Raw genomic sequence first — 21,838 nt, forward strand, 5'->3', positions numbered from 1 at the left:
ACAGCATTCGGCAGCATTAGCCTATCACTGTGCTTTTTCTATAGACTTCCTCCCTGGTGTTCAAATCTTTTGATTGGGTGGCTGCTTCCCAACCTTTTACCTTCAAAGAGCAGTGTAAATCTCAAACTTCTGCAGGTTTTTATCTCTGAGTTGGCGGCTTCTCCACAAATAATTAGTCTGTTACATCATTGTAGAACTGATGAACTAGGCTTCTCTAAATCTGGGTGTATATATTTTTAACATATAAATCAATTCAATACTCAGGTATTAGATAAAATGACTAAAAAACTGTAAAGCCCTACTTTTCTTAATATCGTAAATTTGGATGAATATTTGCATTCTCTACCTAGTGTTTGGCAAGCCTTGGGCATTTTAAATTAATGAATTTCTCAACCACTTAGGCAGGAGATTTAAGACAAAGTTTACTCTCAAGATGTAACTTGAGATTGAGTTATACCCCTGTTTTATTATTCCTAATGGCACTGAGTCAATCCACAGTTATTTCATCCTGCAATTTTCTGTTATGAAAATGCATAATGTTCATCATTGTAATACTTTATAATCTGACCGTAAACCAATGTTTATAGTCAGTTAATCATTGTATTACTTTGCTTTAGGTAATTTAGTACATTACCATAATGTAGCAATCTACTTAATATAAATTTTAAAGTGAACACAATAAAAGTTGTATAGCATTAATGTATTATTCATTCTGACCTGAAAGTTTGAAATACAACCGAAGTTTGGACAGAGCTCAGTTGTTCAATGACTTTGGTCTCCTATCTTTGCGGGGAAAGAGTGAGACTTAATGAAGGGCAGAGAAGCAAACTATTATTCTACCTCTGATTATTTATGCATCCCTTTCACAGCTTCCTGTAGGCAAGAATAGCTTTAGATATCTACACCTGCTCATTTTTAAGACTGAAATTCAATTAAGGGAAGTCTACCTTAAGTTAAAAACAAAAAACAGCAAAAACGACCAGTAAGTTTGGGAGTAGCTGGCATTCATTTCAATATAGATGGTGCTTCTATAATAAGGACTTCAAGGAATTTTTAATGAACACTTTAAAAATTAACAGAGCCATTTCAAAGACATCAGAATTGAACATTTGTTTTAAAAACAAACATTAATTGAGGCTACCATGTCCTAGACATAGTGCTAAGTCTTGTGTTTTACATCATTACTTTAAACCCTCATCAAAGGCCCATGATGAAGATTGCATTCTCGGAATATAAAACTTGCAAATTTTCTAATAATGCCAAGCTGTGATGTTAGTTGGGATTTTTTTACAAAGCAATAAATAAATCATTTTAAATGTGGACCTTTCCCTCCATTCTTTGTATGATGATGAAGAATATGGATGCTATGGACATATTAATGCCTCCAAGCCACTGAAGTCTCAGCATAAGTAAAGGGTTGGACAACAATAGGTTTATAGCTGTTCATACAGAAAATAGTACAATAATTAATAAATTATAATATAAGAATAAACTATGTCTTGTATGCTCACAAATGTAAACCTACTTTTGCCCTTCCCCCTTTGTATACAGTAGTCCCTCTCTATATTGTGGTTCACTTATCACAGCCTCAGTGTATTGCAGGATTTTTTAAAATATTATATTTAATTTTTTACCGTGTATTTTTTGCTATAATGTTAATTAGGGACTGGGAATGGTTTATAAGTATGTGGTAAGGGTTTATAAAGCCTTAAAATATATATAAATACTAAAATAAATGTAAGGTTCCTACTTCGCGGATTTTCACCTATTGCGGGGGGTTCTAGAACGTAATACCTGAGATAAGTGAGTTAATACTATATTATGAAATAATTATCACAATAAGGTTAGTTAACACAGTCATCAATCACATAATTACTTTTTTTTGTATGTATGGTAGGAATATTTAAGATCTACTCTCTTATTCAAGTGCAGATACTCCTCGACTTATGATGGGATTATGTCCTAATAAACTCATAATACATTGAAAATATAAGTTGAAAATGCGTTCAATACACCTAACCTACTGACAATCATAGCTTAGCTAAGCCTGCCGTAAGTGTACTCAGAACACTTATATTATTGGGATAGGACTCCTCCGTAAGTCGAGGAGTATCTGTACTTAGAAGAACTTAGTTACCATATTATGCATGATATTTCCCAGAACTATTCATTTTATACCTAGAAGTTTGTATCTTTGACCAACATCCCATTTCCCCTACCTCCACCCCTATTCCTGGCAAGTACCAACCTGTTCTCTGTTTCTATGAGTTTGGCTTTTTTAGATTCCACATCTAGGTGTGATCAAAATGTTTGTGATTTTCTGACTTATTTCACTTAGCATAATGCTCTCAAGTTTTATTCATGTTGTTGCAATTGGTAAGACTATTATGGCTGAGGAACAGTCCATTTTGTATGTGTGTTTGTGTGTGTGTATCACATGTGGCAATTTGTGTAAATGTGGCATACGTAACATATATAATAATGTATAATAGGTAATGTAATATGTAAGATATACAGGTTGGGGAAACTTAGGTTTACAGTTTGTATGAAAAATAATACCATAACTAATAAACAATAACATAAGAATAAACTGTTTTGCATATCACAGCTATAAACCTACTTTTGCCCCACCCTGTATTTCATGCGTCCACACAGTTGAGACTAGATGGCAGATTCAAAAAGTACAGAGAGTATTGTTATGAATCAGAAAAAAGCTGCATATATGTAGCTTTTCAGTCACCTCCAATGTGGATGAATATCAGTTAAGGAGTTTCTAGCTGTCAATCTCAATTTTAACAAAACTTCAATAACATTTGCCAAAGAAAATATTGGTGTGTATAAGAATATTATCTGGGAATTCCTCTGTGATGGCTGAAGTTATGTGATTCACTTGCATTTGAAAAAACATTTTCAGTATTTTCAAGTAATTGAGTCCTTTTAGGATTATTATTCCTGTAGAGACATTTAGAATTTTATATTTAGGTGTATTTGTTTATCTATCATGTGAATTATATTTAAAAAATTTTAAGAGCATTTGTGTCTTATACCTTTTTTTCCCCCCATTTTTAGCCTCTTCCAGAGTGTGTTAAATATTGGAGAACAAGACATGTTAATTTGATTAATTGATTGAAAAATATATTTTTTTATTTTCAATGTCAGTTACAAAATAAAGATTTCTCTGATGAATGCTTTGACTTAGAGATAAAGAAATGAAATGGCTTAAACAATGATGAGACATAGCAGGGGAGCTACCCCACAGTTTCCTAAATTTGCTGCATGCTCAAGTCATTAGGTGGTCTTTAAAAAATTTCAAAGCCAAGGCCATACCCCAGACAATGAAATAATAATCTAGCAGGTGGATGGGGAGTGAGACGCAGGTATCAGTAATTTTTCAAGTTTCCCAATGATTACAATGAGAAAAATGTTTGGGAACCAAGAGCTATTTTATTATATATAATGGGCGTCACTTTCAAACTTGACTACTCTGTTTAAAATAAATCCTTTTCAAATTAAATATTTTAATGTAATAGTTTTGTCCAAATACATACATAACAAAGGTTGAATAGAGATTATATAATACACTGTGTATGAATGAATATCATGGAACTGGATTTTGAGACTAAAATTTCTCTCAACGTATTTTAGAAAACAGAAGACCAATAGAAGGAGTATTTAGAGAAATACGATAAGCTTAAACAATAAGATACACTAGAAAGAATAGTTAGAATATTTAGTATGTGTAGAACATTTAATGTGTTTGCAATAATGACAATACAATGTTAAAATTCACTGTATTTTTTTTTACCTATTAATTTTGTTGGTTAGTGCTTTTAGAAGAAGCTTATTGTGATTAGTCAGAACAAGCAAAATTAGTACTTAAGAAATCAACCTCTTTTTTCCTCTTTCCCATGTGTTTTTTTTCCAGTGCTTTAGTTAGTGAAAAATATCATATATGCAGACTTAATGCTAATATTAATAATATCTATAACCGCAGAAACACCTGTAATTTATTGATCATCTATTTTAGGTTATTTCTGAAGATTTTTTTCACTCTTGAAATTGACATTGATAGTCCCCTCTAGTATTGAAAAAGAAGTGGACTAGCCAGCTGACATAAGCGTACGTGACAAAGCTGGGACACTCAGCTAGACTGGTCCAACTTGAAAACATTTTTTTTTTTGGCTTGGTTCATCCTGTGTCCCTAGTCACAATAACTAAATTTGTTTTGACTACCCAAATTTACTACTCTTTGCAGTACGTCTGCCACTTCTCAGCAGACTATGAAGACAGAGTTCAAAGAAGAACGACTTCCTCGCCTGCATAGGGTCATGTCAAAACCTGGAAGGGGTGTGTCGGTGTGTGTGTATGGTTTTAAGTGTGCAAACTTTGAGTTTGGTTTTACATACATAAGGGTGAGATAAAAACAAAACGTACATGCTGGTAGGGAATCAAACTGTTGAGCTTTTGGAAATTGGCTCCTGCCTGTGTTTGCTACAACCAGTCTGGTGCTTTGTGTCACACTTCCCTGCCATATGCAGGCACATTGGCTCTTTTCCTAGGGAAATTGTTTATTTTAAATCACACTCAGAAGACACTATTGGCTAAACAGTGGTTATCCCTGTTTTCTGCCATACAGAACCTAATATTTTATAATTGTCATGCAATTCTCATGGCTACTTGTGTTCAAGGGACAAAAATCCAACTCACATTAGCTCAAGCCAAAACAAGAATAAAAGCAAAAGGGAACAAGCCACCAACACAAGGTTTACTGGAAGGATTCCAGGGTAGCTCATACACTGAAGGAACTTTTGAAACCATGACCTTGCTTTGGGGCTCTTTAGGAACAGAAAAACAGGCTATGGCTTCTCTAGGTTTTCTGTCTTTATTTTCTGTATTCCCACCAGTTGTCCCCTCATTCTCGTTTCTCCCAGTACGAGGAACGTGTATGTATGGAGGGGGTGGCAAGGGGCCCAAGGATGAATACGCTTTCATGACCGTATCATCTCAATTCAGGACTCTGACAGGAAAGAGTGCTCACCGTCCCTATTGCTAGACCAAAGGCAAAAAAATCCAGCAAATACCTCTGTTTGTCCTGGCTTGGGTCCCCTGCTCGGTCCTGGTTGTGTGACTGTGGCCAGGTCTGGGCTACATGCCCAATCCCCAGAGTACTAGCAGTGACATCCTCCACCACCTCTAGAAATGGAGCATGCAGGGAGCTGAGCCCACCTGCAAGGGGAGGAGTTGGTTAACCAGGAGGAAGGAGAAGGAGCACCTGATGAACTACAATAGGTGACAGAGTCACAGCCATCCTTTGGCTTTTTCATCTTAATTTACACTCCCCCATCACTTGGTAGATAAATACCAGAGTTGTCTTATGCAGTTGGTGCTTTGCCTACTGATTCAAAGGTGATCAAAGACATAATTACATTGTGGAAAATAGTAAAACTACAAGTAATTAGGTGTCTTGCTTTCATTTTGATTTTGACTGATAAAAATATAGAATTTGTAGTTAGACTTGAGGTTAAGCCAAGGCCACTCACTCTTACTGAAATTTCATTACTTCTCTGAGCCCCACATGCCTCATTAGTTAAATGGGAGAATAATAGTGCCTATGAGTAGCATTTTACATGGATTCAATGAGATCATTTATAAGAGCTTTTAGTCAGTGTATGTTAATAGTAAAAACAATTAACCAAGTTTATGATAACAAAAAGAACTCTATAGTTTAATTATAAGTAGAAATCAGAGTAAAATTGCTATGTATCAGTATATGGCCTCGTTTTCTATGTATGTACATATATGTTTATATAATGTGTGTGCATTTATATATTTAGTATACTAGTTTAGAAGGTTGAACAGCTTATTTTAAATCTCTATAACAAGGCTTAAGAAATTTTAACAACTGCTGTTAATGTCAGCTCTGTTTTGAAGTGTTTCATATCACTGGCCAGAAATTGAAATTGAAATTGTTCCTTTATAAATTTTATTCCACATCTGTATATATTTATGGAATCCTGAACCTAGTTTACAAAGCTTCTCTTTTATGAAGAATATTCTATAAAATTCAATTATTTTGTTTTAAAAAGTATGAAAACCCACATATTATAAAGCTTTTAAGAGCATACTTGTTTTTTTCTAGATGTACAAAATTTAAATCACTTATCTTAAATACTGAAAAAGAATAGTCCATTTGATATTTATAAAAATTGGGTGGTATGTCCAGTGAAAACAGAGTATTTTACAAGTTAGTTTTATGTTAAGAATCCATTTAACTGAGTGTACGGGAGTGGCAAATTAGTGCCTTTATTAAAATGCTTCTATTAAAAAAAACTCACCAAATTTTAAAATAAGATATTTTATTTTGCAATAGACACAAAATTATTTTTATTTTTAAGAAAACAAATGTAACTGTTGACCACCAGATGTTGTCCATATTTTTAAAAATTCTGCAGGAAAAGTGAAAATTCTATTCAAAATAAATATAGATTTTAAAGGGATAAAGTTAAGTGAAGAGAGTGACAAACTTTAAGTCTTAAGCACATGAAATCCCATAAATTTTGGAAATTTCTCTTTCCTAAAAAACGTGTGAAGTACATATGAGAACCCTGATACAATGTACCTCTCAAGTTTTTATTCCAGTCTTTGAAAATATCATGCTATTGGTATTTCTAGATGGAAGAATAAATATTACATAGACAAAACTGCTCAAAATGTCATATGATAGGATTGTTTTAGTGTTTTCATACTATGATTTTTAAATCATTTTTATTGTAACTCTGTTACAGTTGTCCCAATTTTCCCTCTTTGCCCTTCTCCACCCATTCTACCACCTCTCTTCCACAGTCAAATCCCACACTGTTGTCCATGTCAATGGGCCATTCCTACATGTTCTTTGACTAGGCCTTTTCCCTTCTTACTATGATTTAAACAACACAAATGCCATGACTTATATTTAATATCAGGACAAATAGATAGGCTTTTGTGCTACTAAATTTTTTCCCCTGACTCTGTATTATTGACATGAATTCTTCTTTAATACACCACTTCTGTATATAAGTGTCATTTCACAGGACACTTAACAATAATATCCCATTACAAATCAGGTTCTCCATAAAAAGCAAAATAATTTTGACCTGTGTCAACAATGGGGTCAGTTCTTGACGTGGGATGCATTATGTGCCACAGCCAAACTGCACACATTGCTGGCATCACAGATAATGTTTTAAAGGATGTTTTATACAAGTTTTAATGTGTAAGCTATTAAGATAAAAGAGCCTGCACTTGTCACTCTGACAGCTTTTTTAAAGGCTAAGCTGCCCAATTTGGCTTTCATTAAAAGCTCTAGTGCCGTTTTGTGATTCGTAGTCACTGAGCCGTTGAGCTTTCAGAGTGCACAATTCTATTTTGAGAATTTTTTTTTGTCAATAAAAAGGCATATGCTTCAATGAGTCATCTTAAGAGAGCAAACTCCCAAGAAGGAGTTGACCTGTACTTCTGCCCGCCCGCCATTGAATTTTCCCTACCTTTTCTTGTTAGCACAAAGCTTGCCCCTTTGCCCCCAGCCACAGAGAAGCCAGAAATGTGGGGACAAGGTCTCTCTTGCCCATATGGTTTTATTTGTGTTCTGCTGGCACAGTTATAGTCATACAGTAACCAACATAAATTTTTAGTTTTATTATCACCTCTAAAAAGAGACAGAAATGTGAAAATTGAAGCCAGAAGGTTTGTATCACAGGATTAATTAGGCAGGGCCAACTGGAGTGTCACTCCTCCTGGCAGCGAGTGCCTCAAGAAGGTGCCTGCCTTCAATTATGGAGCGCATAAAGCAATTAAAAACCCTGTTTCTTTTTCCTGAGGTGTTACTTGTTACTTGATAAATCTCTTTTTTAAAATTCTCTGGGGATCTGAACTGGCTTGAGGTGCAATCTACCAGGGTAGATATTCATGAAAAATTGATTTAGCTCTAGCCTAAGTGCAATAGGTTTAAAATAAACCTGAAAGGAATGAACAGTGTGTTTCTTGGCTGACATTTTATTGGCCATTTTTTTAATGCACAAAAGACTAGATAATTAAGAATTGAGACATTATGGATCTCCACCAGGAGATATGAATCGAAATGGTCCGCCATCCCAGGCATTTTATTCTAAGTCATGCTACACATTTGATTAACCTTTTTCACAGGGTGATTTGTACAATTCTATGGACAACAATGTGGTGTGCATAAGTCAGAATTAAGTGCATGCTTCCCAGAACCCACATCCCCTTTCTAATAGAGAATTGGCTCTGTATGAAATTATACCTTTCTCCCTGATTTATGTTCTAGCCCAGTGAGATTTGAAACTTAGATCTGTTTTTTTTTTTTTTAATTTCTCCAAAAGGAACTTTTCTTGTTTTTTCACTGTGATTTTTGAGAATTATGTTATTATTCTAATTCTAGAACCATCTATCAATATTCTGAAGTAAACTCCAATTGTCTTCTGTACTGCTAGTTTTGTGGACTGGGATTTACAACTAGTATGTAAATCAGCTAGCTAACCCTTTCCTCTGAAATATAAATAATTTAAAATATGCAATAAGTACAGAGTCTAACTTGTACAAACAATAGTGCTCTATCAAGACATAAGGGCTTAAGCTTTACCAGTGATCTCATACTTCCTGTTGAGAAGAGAAGCAAATTTTTTTTTAAATCAATAGGCTAAAAACCATGATTGTAAATACAGGGATGGTACTTTCATTTAAAAAGCATATTATGTACAATTTAATAAAACAACAAATACAGTAATAGACTTTGGTCTATATTATTTTATATGGTGTTTCTGAATTTAAGAAAGTTAATTATGATAAAAATATTTGATATCCTTTTTTGATTGTCCTCCTTCTTCCTCTTAAGTTTGACTATAATGTAAAGGTTTAGGCAAATTATTTTAAAAGACTATTTAATAAATGCTGAGATAATAAAATATTCTAACTGGTGATTATAATCAGAAAAGTCTTAGCACCATTAATGACGGTAAATTTTGAAATATAATATGATTTAAAAATCTAGATTCTAGTTGCTAGAAATTCTAACAAATCCTATTGAACTTCACATTTATATTATGGACTATCTTTCTATGTATCTAATTTCTACTTCTTAAGAAAAAATGATATTTTTTTCATTACAGGCCAGGCTTGACACAATATATTTTTCCTGCTTTGTGTAGTGACTTAGTAGGCTTAAATGTTTATTTAGAATAAAATGCTGGAATGACAGACACTATCTGGGGAAACCTGAGAAGCTGACAATATATTTGCTCTTTTCTTTTATTTTAGGCCTGACTTAAAGTTTTAGCAATAGGTACTAGAATAGACACAGGATCTATTTTCCATTGGTCTTGATAAATTAAGTGCTTTGTGTTTTAAGTGAAGCAGCCTGAAATATGCAGTCTTTGACATGATAATTATATTTATTTTGGGACATTGGCTATGGGAGGGCCTTTGGGACATAACTAATTGTGAGTCTAAAGTCATTTTATCTCTTATCCTCTCTTTTGAGCTCCCCACTATGTTGCTTTTCTTAAAGCTCTGAAATGTGGGAGATTGAATCACCGGGTGGCCCAGTGATTCCCACCTCTTGGTATCTGTCTTTATATAATCCCCTGCCCTTGAGTGTGGGTGGAACGTACTAACATAAGGGACTTCACTGGAGTGAGTTTCAGATTATGTGTCACAGCAATGGTGAAGGGATTTTGCAGGTGCAATTAAGCTTCCTAGTCAGATGATTTAAGTTAATCAAAAGGGATATGCTTCTGGATAGGCCCAATCTAATTAGGTCAACCTTTAAAGGAGGGACTTGGGTCAGACACTTGAAGCAGCAGAGATTCTACCTCTCCTGCCAGCCCAGAAGAAGCCACTGTGAGCCCTGATGCTATAAGAACATGAATTATGTCAACAGGCACGTAATCTTGAAAGACGATCCTGAGCTTCAGACAGGACACAAGCCTCAGTCTACACTTCATTTCAGCCTTATGAGACTCTGAACAGTAAACCCAGCTAAGTTTCCCTTGACCTCTAACCCACAGAAATTGGGATATAATAGTTTGTTACATAGCAATGGATAACTAATACACTGCTAATCAGGCCATAGACATCTAATTCCCAAATTTTACTCAGTATATTAATGCTGAAGTATATGAATTGGTATTAGGGACCACCCTGGATAACTGAAAAAAAATATTTGTTGACTTGCTACAAACTGTTAATTAGGTTTCTCAAAGCTTCATTCTTTTAATATGGACTGTGAATCTCTAAGAACTATTATAAACAGTATGTCCAAAACTCAGGGACCATTTTTGCCCCCTCATTGGCAACTCAAAAAAGTAGTGTTCTGATGAATCTCCTCTACGAAAGGAACTTTGGGTCAATTCATCACCCTAATTTAAAAATCTGTTATCCCCCTCTCTCTAAATTAGGAATCTGCTACTAGACCTGACTGGATAGAATTATTTGTTATAATTTTAATGGTGTTAGGAGAACAATGTGATGGATATTCTGGACTACTTTAATATAACTTTGAAAAAATAGGACTCTGACCAGAAGAAATGTAACTCTGTAAGTGGAGAGGTTCATAAATTCCAAAATGATTACTCTAACCACTGTGTAACTGTTAAAATTTATAATTATAAAGAAAATTGAAATTTGGAATCTGGTTTGATCCTTCTTAAAGTCCAATATCGATTAACCTTTAGCCTATATCGCTTGGTATACTTAAGGTAGTTATCCACATAGGATAAAACACATAGGTTATAGACTTTGTCCTCAAGATTTTGAGCATGAAATTCCCTTTAAATGAAATGGTTGCAAAGTGAGAGGTGTTGCCAGGGCACTGTTTCCTCCTCAGCAGCAGCAGCAGAGCCAGGTTTCAAGCTCATCTGCCTCTTCCCTACTAGTTCCCATGGAGTCACTATGCTTCCTTACCTCCTTAAATTTGCCTCTTTCTTCCGGGCTTTTTAAGATCATTGCCACAGAATCAATATGGAGAATTTCTATATCCTTTTCTCCTTTTTTGTTGCATCTGAAAACTAGCATATAGGTCTGAATGGCTGGAAAAAATAAAATTAATGGAAGTGGGTACTATTAATAATGTTTAACTGAATTAATTTAAATAGCATGTCTTTATTTTATTCTTCCTTATTAATTTTCTTTAGTTGGGGTGGGGGCTAGACAGGACAGGGGAGAGCAACGGGGGAAAAAATGGGACAACTGTAATAGAACAACAATTTTTTTTTAAAAAGGTAAAAAAACTTCTTTAGTCTATACCTTTAGCCAGCCATTATAATATTAGACTCTTATATAGAAATCTGGAGTCAGTTTGTTTCTAAGTTTCTTAGTGTCTTGTTTGTCATTTGCATGAGAAAAGTACATGCTTAGAATATTCTAGAAAGCTTATATTGTAAATTGAGAATGCTGGAGAGTTTATCGATATTTAAAGGCATTGCTCAGGTTCAGACTTAACTAAAAGATCAAGTTGTGCAGAGAGGTGTCTTGGACACTCTCTTTTCACTTTAATCCTTAATGACCTGGTATTGTTTTCATATATAACAATAGTAATTCTTTTGTCCATTCCCTGAAAACCATAATGGATTGGAAGATCAATTTCTGTCTACTTGCCTACGCTATGATTTTATTGTTACACACCAGAGGGTGCTTCATAAATAAAGACAAAGAAATTGGACTTGATGATAATTCTAACTCAAAATTTCTCAAACCTGGTACCACTAATTTTTGAGGCAATAATTTTTTTCTCGTAGGGGACTGGCCTGTATATTGGAAGGTATTTAGCAATATCCCTGGTCTCTACCTATTATATGCCTGTTTCTACCCTTCCAGTTGTTACAATGTCTTCAGTCATTGCCAAGTGTCCCATGGGAAGTAAAAATCCTCCTAGTTGAGAACCACTGTCTAATTATGCATCTTCTACAATCTGTCAATTGACTGGCTTCATTTTAATTTGGGGGTATGTTGTTAATATATTTTCAAGTTTTTCTCTCATTATGGGTGAATTGGTGCATTTCTGTTTGTTGTGTTTGATCCATGTTAACAATTAGGACACAAATTGAAAATCTTGTAGCCCACTGAAAAGTGTTTAAGTATAGCTATGTGGTACATGCTTTTTGGTGCATGTATTTTAACTGTGAAAGTATTTACAATTATTGTCAAAATACTGAGGATACCTAGGGAGTGTGGCCATTGGCAGGAGTTGAGCCAGCACAAAGGTGTACTTTGGAGACTCACTGAGCTTATGAAAATATCCTATTTGCTCTACTTGGCTAGAAATTAATGAATGGACTTCTGATATGATTGTCTGAAAGAATTACTTTGCCCATGTTATCTTTGCTTACTTTTTTTCAGCTGTAGCAGGTGGAATTGAGCAGGTGTTGCTTATGCATTAAGAAAAATTCTGCTCTGGTTTGTGTTTTTGCCCCGTAGGATTATCTTAGAAATAAATGATATATGCTCATGTTAACTTGTCAGAGAATTTTACTTATCTCATTCTTTGTGGTCTGTGGAGAATCAAAATTTCAAGTTCTGGAAGAGGGAAGAGAACAGGATGAAAATCCTCTGTTTTGCCAATTTTTTATAAGACTAACTTAAAGGAGAAAAATGGGTCAGAAAAAAAATATTCTGACCCAGGGAAGTGGAAGTTAGGCAGTCAGAACGGGAAGGATAAACAGAGAAGCAAAAAAGTTGGCTGGTGGCCTGACTCACCCAAGTTCAAGCATACAGATTTTCTTAAGCTGCAAGGATCACACAAAAATGAATCTCTCTTGTTTCAGGATTTTTCTAGGAAAACTGCCTTCATCGTGAAAAAGGACTTACTGGTCTTTAGCGTAAAGTATCTTTCACTTCATAGCCGCAAAGTACTTTCCCTAAGGTCCCTCCTCACAGTAGCAGCGTATCTGGATCAGGAGGCTTCCTGCATCAAGCCACATGCTATGCTCAGGAAGTTCTCTCTAACCACCCTAATTTAGTGTTGATCCCAAGTCACTAGTCTTGAACCTTTTATTCTTTTTAAGCTCTTCCAGTGCCATTTTTTTTTTTTTTCAACTTCTTGAACTTAGTTGAATACAGCAACTCTCAGACATGCTTTCACTTCTTGAAATATCCAGAGAAGGAACCAGGGTACAAGCCATCTGCTCCCTCCTCCTAGGAGGCTCTTCGGTATGTGTATAAATCCATGGATCAACAGACATACATTCAGAAAGGGCAACATCTAATTTGACCCACAATCTATCTTAAAAGCCTGGCAAGTAAAACTTTTGTATACTTTCTTTCACACCAGTATGTAGATACTTTTCACACTGTTGTCTTCCTACAATAAGGATTGGTCTCCTCGAAGGATATATTTCACCATTCACCTTAGAAGGACTAATTTACCTAGAATCAAAAAGATAGATTTTTTGAGCTATAAAATCTTAAGATTAAATTTCCAGCATAGATTCCATTCCTTGCATTTTAGCAAGGTCATTTTGACATGTCAGTAAATAATTTCCTTTGGATTCATGATACAACTAAATTATTACAAAGGCTGCTTTGTAGCAAATGTTACTTTGAGGTTACTGTGTATATAAACAATGGACATAGATAGTGCCTAAATGGATGTTCTGTGGTTTGAGGATCCTTCTGGAAAGAATAAAATATTACTCACATTTTTTGTCCCATAACTTTTATACTTTTTTCTTTCTTACAAGCATTAAAGGCAATTTAAATCTTTCAGATCTCTCTCTCTCTCTCTCTCTCTCTCTCTCTCTCTCTCTCTCTCACACACACACACACACACACACACACACACACCTTTCAGCTTCTTCCTGTCATCTTTTCTCTTCACTCTTTACTGTTCATTCTTCAGTTATATCTACCTCTAACAATCTGGCTTCTTCCATCAGTGCGCACATCTATTTTTGCTAAGTCCACCTTTGACTTCCATGTCATTAAATGTAACAAGCAATTAACAGCTGTATCTTATTTGATCTCTCATTAGCACTCACCCCTGTGGCCTCTCTCTCTTGCATTGGCTTACAGGTCACTGATTTTCTTCTACCTTTATGAACATATTTCGCAGACTTTTTTTTTTGCTGACTTCTGTTCTTCTGTCAAGCAATTTTGGAATCATCAGGATTCTTTTCTAAGAGTCTATTCTTTCATATCACATACCTGCTCATTAAGTCTCATATGGGGTCATTACTTTTCAACACAGAAAACTCCTACTACAGTTATTTATTGTTTCATAAGAAACCACTCCATTTAGTGGCTTACAACAAAAACTATTTTATTTTTGCTTGCTAGGCTTGGTGTTGACTGGGTTAAGCTGCCTTGGTTTTTTATTCTATACGACACCAGCTTTGGCTGCATGCTGATGGGCAGGGTAGCCAAGATGGCCTGTTTACATGACTGGCATTAGATGCTGGCTAGTGGCTTGGAGCTCATCTTGGAGTGTCAGCTGAAACACCAACATGTGTCCTATGCATGTGGCTTGGGCTTTGTATAGCATAGTGGCTGAGTTCCAAGAATGAGAAATCCTAGAGGGAGGAAATAGATGCTGTGAATTCTCTTAAAAACAATGTCTGTGATTGAGGCACTGTCGCTTTCCCTGCATTCTGCTGGTTAAACTGTCACAGGGCCAATCCTCATTCAAGAGGGAAGGGAAATGAACTCCACATGTTCATGAGATAAGTAATGAAAAGTATTTGGCCATCTTTATTCTAGCTTCAAATTATTTAAATTTATCCTACATGCAAAATACTATCACTACTGCCCAGAACACCCAAATCTCGTCCCATTATTGTGTCCAGCTCAGAGTACATGACCTCATCATTTAAATCAGTATCAGGTGTGAATGGGCTCATCCTGCTCCTCTTGATACTAAGCTGTGAACTAGAAGACAAGCTACCTGACCCCCACAGGCTCAATGTTGACACAAGGACAGTAGAATAGACACCTTCATTCGAAACAGAGGGAGGCAAATATCAGTTACTGGTTCATGGAAATCTTGAATTTAGCTGGGCACAGGTCAGTTCCTTGATTAGGGCTCCTTTTGTCTTTCTTGGATTGATTATCTATACCTTTTGGCGTTACCTGCTGGGCCCCTGGCTCTCCCAGATAGGTCATTCATTTTTCTAAGAGATCTCCCAAGTGTTCAACTGAGTAGCTTTCTCAAGCTATGGCATGCTTGGTGGCAATTGGGGGTCTTAAAGTCATCTTTTAATTCTGAATTATCATTGTTCCTTTTGGTACAAGCTGGTGTAACCCTGTAGAAACTTTGTGGGTTTCCTGAGTATGAAAATATAGCTCATTCTATTAGAAGAGACAGACACTCTTTTTTTTTAAACAAAGGCTTTCTCCACTTTGGACTGAGCATTAGAAACCTGTTCTCTAGAAGAAAGTTTCAAAGAGGGACACTCTTAAATCCTTCTCAGTTCTTAATCAAGGTTTTTATAGGCACACAATTGAGATTGTGATTCTAAGAGTACATTTTTACTGGCAGTGCCTTGGACTGTCTTGTGGAACCAATTTAGAAGATCCTTTCAATAACAATAGCTAATGTTCAATTATTTACAATTTAGTTATTTTGGGGGGGCAAACATGAAAAGATTTGACACAGGCAACCAATCTTAATTGGCAGTGACCTAGTGAAGACAGATCTCTTTCTTAGAAAAAAAAAGTACAGGATTAGAATAATTTATATCTATAGGTAGATTTTTCAGAGAATATGGTAAAGCATTTTATTTAGAGTTTTTACTCTAAAGGCACCCTCCCCCAATCTACCTGTCTCTAGTAACTAATCAATGGATGAAGTTTAAAGTATCTTATACTTTCCTGAAGTATGAAGAAGCGTTTTTTAATTCCTTCACATCAGCTCTTTGAAAAGGATATAATTAAGTAAAATGGTTTGCTATTTCTTCAGTTGCTGGATCAATTATTCATTTCAACTACAGCTATATTTTTATGACAATTACTATAGAAAGATTTGCAAATAAGATAATATTATCTATTATCTATTACTTGATCAAAGATGCTGACAAAATAAGCTTAAGAAATATGACATTACTAGTCACATTTCATAGCATTGAGATTCTATATGCTTTTAATCAACTAAGCAACATCAAAGCAAAAGTAAGCAGGTTAAATGGAAATTAGAATATATTTAATAAAAAGAACTTTTGAAGGTACAAACAACTTAAGCCTACAAGATAAGAAAGAGAGGAAAAATGTATATTGAAAGCTATTGTGATACTTGGTTTTAGAGAATAAATTACCTTTTAGAGAATCTATTTTCCTTTAAGTCTTGAATTCTGTGAAAAGTATTTTACAATTATTCCGATGTTTAATATTCTTTCTGTATATAAGTGGATTTTAAGCTTTTCTTCCTTAAAACTTTAAACTTTTAAAGTTTGTTTTTGTGATGGCCAGTAGTTTGGTGAGTAGCAGTGTTGTGCTAGAGCTGACTTCTATTCTGATTGTGAACACATCTTTCCAATATTTTATACAATACATGGGCCACAGTAGGAGTATTTCCACCACAGAAATGGGCAAACACTGCAAATTGGGGTTTCCTGTCTTCACAGAGAGTGATACATTTACCAGCATTATAACTGGTTAGTTGGTAAAGGCATACTTCATAAATAAAAGTCAAATGCAATACCTTGTTATGCTTAGAGTCATTCAGTGAAAGTAAATTAAACTTGAATCAAATTTGTAATAAGTTGGTTCAACCTCTTCATTCAGTGATGGGTAGGAAAAAACAAAGGAAAAAAAAAAAAGCCACTATCCAAATGATGGAGAAAGACTCATTCTCTAAATTTTTAAACTATTTTCTCAATTTTTTTCTTTGAAAACTCTCTATTTATTTTCTAGTAAATGCAAATAATTTCATATTTCAAAGTTTCTAGATGAGATATGAGTTCACTAGCCATCTATAATATAGGAATGGGATTTAGGACTAATTTACAATGTTAAATAGCTTAATATAGAAGCAATTTCCAATCAAAACTATCCAGTACTAAAAGTATGTATGCTTTGTTCAGGAAAACTCTTGAAATCATTCTTAAATCAAATGTTTTATATTTTAGTAACTTTTATATTTATTAGTTCTATGGCTACGTGTATTCTTCACTGATTGTATGTTGTGTGTCAAGGGCTTAGGTAAGCTCACTTCTTTTGTGTGTACATGTTTCTGTGTGTGTCTGGTTCAGCTAAAAGATTTTACTCTAGGAGTAGCCTCCTATACTATATTGATTCTGCCACTAAATGTTCTCTAGTCCTGCTAAATTGGAGAAGATATTAATGTATTCATACCAAATGGCCAGAGGTAAAATTCCACCAGAAAATGCATAGTCTTGTGTGTTGATTAAATCTTTCCTTTTATGATTATAAAACACAATTACTTTAAAATATTAGTATAGTATAAAGTTTAACAACTTTATACCATGTAGTTTTGTCTAATGTGAAAGCCAATACAAATTTGTTATTTTTTATTTTGATTTTGATATCATTGAAATATAATGTTATGTAAGTTTAAAGTGTACAACCTGCTGATTTTGTATACTTCTGATATTTCAATATGATTATCACCTCTGTCATGTCACATCATTTTCATTTCTTTCTGTGGGGGGAATGATTTTGATCTGCTGTGTTAATAAGTGTGAAGTTTACAATACAGTATTGCTGTCTGTGATCACAATGCTGTACATCATGTCTCACAGACCAGCTTTTCGAGTTTGGTCCCTTAAACACCATCTCCCCAATACCCTCACAGCCTCTCACCTCCCCATAACCACCATTTCACTCTCTGTTTTTACAAACTTGGCTTTTTAAGATTCTACATTTAAGTGATATTATATGGTATGTCTTTCTCTGACTTATCTCACTTAGCATAATGTCCTCAGGTTCTATCCATATTGCAAACAGCAAGATATTCTTTCTCAGGGTTAAATAATATTTCATTTTGTGTATACATACACATAACATCTTCTTTATCACTCATCTGTTGATAACCAGAGGTTGTTGTTTTTATATCTTGGCTTTTGTGTCTAATGCTGCAAAGAACATATGAATGCATATATATTATTTTGAAATAGTGATTTCATTTTTTTTTTTTGATATTTTACCCAGGAATGAGATGGCTGGATCATATGGCAGTTCTATTTTTTAATTTTTTGAAGAACTTTCATACTGTTTTCCATAGTGGCTGCACCAATTTACAATTCTACTAACACACAGTGCACAAAGGTTCCATTGTTTTTACATCCTCACCAACGCTTGTTATCTCTTCTGTTCTTGATGGCTAGCTATTCTAACAGGCAAGAGGTGATACCTTGTGGTTTTAATTCAAATTTTCCCAACAATAAGTGATGTTGAACGCTTTTTAATAGACCTGTTGGCTTTATAGATAACTTCTTCAGAAAAATGTCTGTTTAGTTTTTCTACCCAATTTTTATGGGATTTTTTTTAGTTATTGTATGAGTTCTTTACATATTTTGGATGTTAATTCTTTATCTACTATATGGTTTGAAAATATTTTCTACCATCCACAGGTTGCCCTTCATTTTTAAAAATTGTTTCTTTTGCTGTACAGAAGCTTTTCAGTATGATATAGTCCCACTTACTGATTTTTGCTTTTGTTACTTGAACTTTTGTTGTCAGATCTAAAAAGTCATTGCCAAGACCATTGTCAAGGAGCTTTTTCCCTATGAACTCCTCTATGAGGTTTACTATAGCACATCTTATATTTAAATCTCTAATCTATTTAGAGTTTATTTCTGTCAGCGGTGTAAAATGGGGGTCAAATTTCATTTTCCTGCATATAATCATCTAGTTTTTCAACAGTATTTGTTGAAGAGATTATTTTTCCTTGTTAAGTGTTCTTGGATCCTTTGTTGAATATTAGCTGCCTCTCAATGTGGGAGTTCATTTCTGTGACCTCTGTTCTGTTCCATTGATCCATGTACCTATTTTATGCCTGTACAATATGGTTTTAATTAGTATAGCTTTTTAATATAGATTGAACTCGGAAGGACTTTGTTCTTCCTTCTCAGCATTACTTTGGCTGTTCAGTTATTTTTGTGTGTGGTTGCACACAATTAAAAATATATATTTTTTGTAAATAATGCCAGTGGAATTTTGATAGGGATTTTGTTGAATCTATAGTTGACTATGGGTGCTATGGATATTTTAACTGTATTATTCCAATTCATGAACACTGTATATCTTTCCACATGTTAGTGTTTTCTTCAATTTCTTTCATTAGGTCTTAGAGTTTTCATTTTACAAATCTTTCACTTCCTTGGTTAAATTCATTCCAAGTATTTTATTGGATTTGATGCTATTGTCAAAAAATATTTTGAGGTATGCTCCTTTTATATTCACATATTTATTAATTAATTTGTGTATGTTAAACCATCCTTGCATCCCATGGATAATTCTCACTTAATCAGAGAGTATAATTCTTTTTAATACACTGCTGAATTCAATTTGCTAGAATTTTATTGAATATATTTTGATCTTGTTTTTCAGGGATATACACCTACAGTGTCCTTTGTGGCTTTGATATCAGGGTAATGCTGGTCTCATAAAATGAGTTTATAAGTGTTCCTTCTTTGATTTTTTGGAAAAGTTTGAGAAAGATTTATGTTATTTTATTTACATGTTTGCTAAAATTTACCAGTGAAGCCATCTGGTCCTGAACTTTTCTTCACTGGGGGATTTCTGATTCCTGATTCAATCTGTTTACTATTAATTGCTCTGTTCAGATTTTCTATTTCTTCTTGAATTAAACTTGATAGGTTGCTTGGTTCTAGAAATCTATCCATGTCTTCTAGGTTGTCCTATTTGTTAGCATGTAGTTGTTCGTAGTAGTTTCTTATGAGCTTTTGTAAATCTGTGATGTTAGTTGTTATGTCTCATTTTCATTGATAATTTTGTTGATTTGGGTCATCTCTTTTTCTTGGTCAGTGTAACAAAAGGTTTATCAATTTTGATTTTCATTTTTATAGAACCAGCTCAGTTTTCTTAATCTTTTCTATTGTTTTTCTATTATCTCTATAATCTATTTCTGCTTCAATTTTTATAAGAATATTCCATTTTCCTCCTGTTACTGATTTCTACTTTTATATCATTGTTGTACGAAGATACTTGATATGATTTTAATCTTTTTGAATTTGCTGATACTTATGTTTTGCATTAATATATGGTCTAATATGGAATATGTTCCATGTACACTTGAGAATAATGTGTATTCTCTTGTTGTCTGAAGAACATTCTGTGTGTGTTGGGTCTGTTTGATCTATAGTGTTCAAATCTGCTGCTTTGTTATTGATTCTCTGTCTGAATGATCTATTGTTGAAAGTGGGGCATTAGAGTCCCCAAATACTGTTTTGCTGTTTATTTCTCCTTTTAGCTCTGCTTTTGTTTATATATTAAGATATCCAATATTGGGTGTGCAATATTTACAATTATTATCTCTTTTTCATGAAGTGATGCCTTTATTATTATATAATGGCCTTATTTAATTTAAAAAATTATTTCTAACTGTACTTCCAGCTTAAGAAAGATACGCCTGTTCATTAGTCTTAAAAGTTATATAGTGACTATATAGTTTTAAAAATGTATTTATAGTGCTGCAAAGTATATTATATGTATTTATGTAAGTATCGATATACATTTTTAACTAAAGTACCAGGATTTCATTTATTTATTTATTTATTTAAACATTATTTACTTATTTTTAGAGAGTGGAGAAACATCAATTGATTACCTCTTGCAGGCACCGCTACAGAGGAGCAGGCCTGAAACCCAGAGTGGAACCGGTGACCTTTTGATTTATAGGATGACACTCAACCACCTGAGCCACACTGGTCTGGGCATGTATTGATACACTTGATATACACTGTATGTAGAGATATACATAATACAGATAAATTATAAGTATATAATAGTTATAATATTATATGTTTCTCATTTGGAAATGTCTTTTTATCATTGTTATGTTTTTAAATTTTCCACATTTTCCCTAAATAATGCAATCTATCTACACGTTTTAAATTTTACACATATTTTGTTATTTACTTTTTAGAGGTTTTGACATTTCTGTATTTTCTAGGTTATTTCTAACCACTTGGTTCTAGCAATATTTTGCAACAGCGAATTGAAGGTCAACTCTTTGAACATCAAATATGACATTAAAATGTAGAGAGCAATGCTATTTTAATGACTGTCAGTATATTCTCTATCTTATTTGTAGTCCACACTTCTTTTCTTAAACACACACACACACACACATACACACACATACATTGGAACAAAACCACACCCTTTTTCTGTTGTCTGTGGCTGCTGGTGCACTGGTAAGTGTAGTTGAGACCAAGACTCTATGCCTGCAAAACCAAATATTTGTTTCCTGAATCTTTATAGAAAAAATGATTGATCTTTGGCTTAAATGGCACATACTTATGGTTCTACATTAATTTTATTACTTAATAGAATATGTATGTGTGTATACATGTATATAATACCAAATAGATTACAATTTATTATTGTTTTGGTGAGGCTAAGTTTATTTAATAATAAAATATAAGTTGAAAACATAAGTCATGGTACAGATGATGCATAGATTTTCTAATTATGAATAAAATTAAATTGAAAAAAACTGTTTTAAGAATAAATATTCTGCAGTGTAAACTCTCTTGATTTCATATTAGTTTAAAAGGTTGGCAGCAGGCAACAATAAAACCATAGAATGATGATTTAAAGACTGATGTTTGTGTGTGGCCACAGGAAATCTGGGGGTTAAACCATTCATACT

Source organism: Furipterus horrens, unplaced genomic scaffold, assembly GCF_987537825.1.
Source record: "Furipterus horrens unplaced genomic scaffold, mFurHor1.1.pri manual_scaffold_9, whole genome shotgun sequence".
Lineage (NCBI taxonomy): Eukaryota > Metazoa > Chordata > Mammalia > Chiroptera > Furipteridae > Furipterus > Furipterus horrens.